The following is a 248-nucleotide window of genomic DNA, read 5'->3' as shown; positions in this document are numbered from 1 at the left end:
TAACAACTGAAAATATTTATGATTATTCACGTGAATTGAAACATGAGTAACTTATATTATTCAAAACTAACGCAAAAATACTATAAATCACAACTAATTTAATACTTCAAATATATTTTTAAGAAAACATATAAAAAATCGACTGATCTTAAAATTCCATTTATATCACATAAATTAAAACAAAAAAAATAATATTTATTGGGCCCGTGCTGGCACGGGCACCAAATATCTATATATATGTGTCACAA

Source organism: Solanum tuberosum, unplaced genomic scaffold (assembly GCF_000226075.1).
Source record: "Solanum tuberosum cultivar DM 1-3 516 R44 unplaced genomic scaffold, SolTub_3.0 scf00272, whole genome shotgun sequence".
In the NCBI taxonomy this organism is placed as follows: domain Eukaryota; kingdom Viridiplantae; phylum Streptophyta; class Magnoliopsida; order Solanales; family Solanaceae; genus Solanum; species Solanum tuberosum.
Note: the sequence above shows the minus strand (reverse complement) of the source record.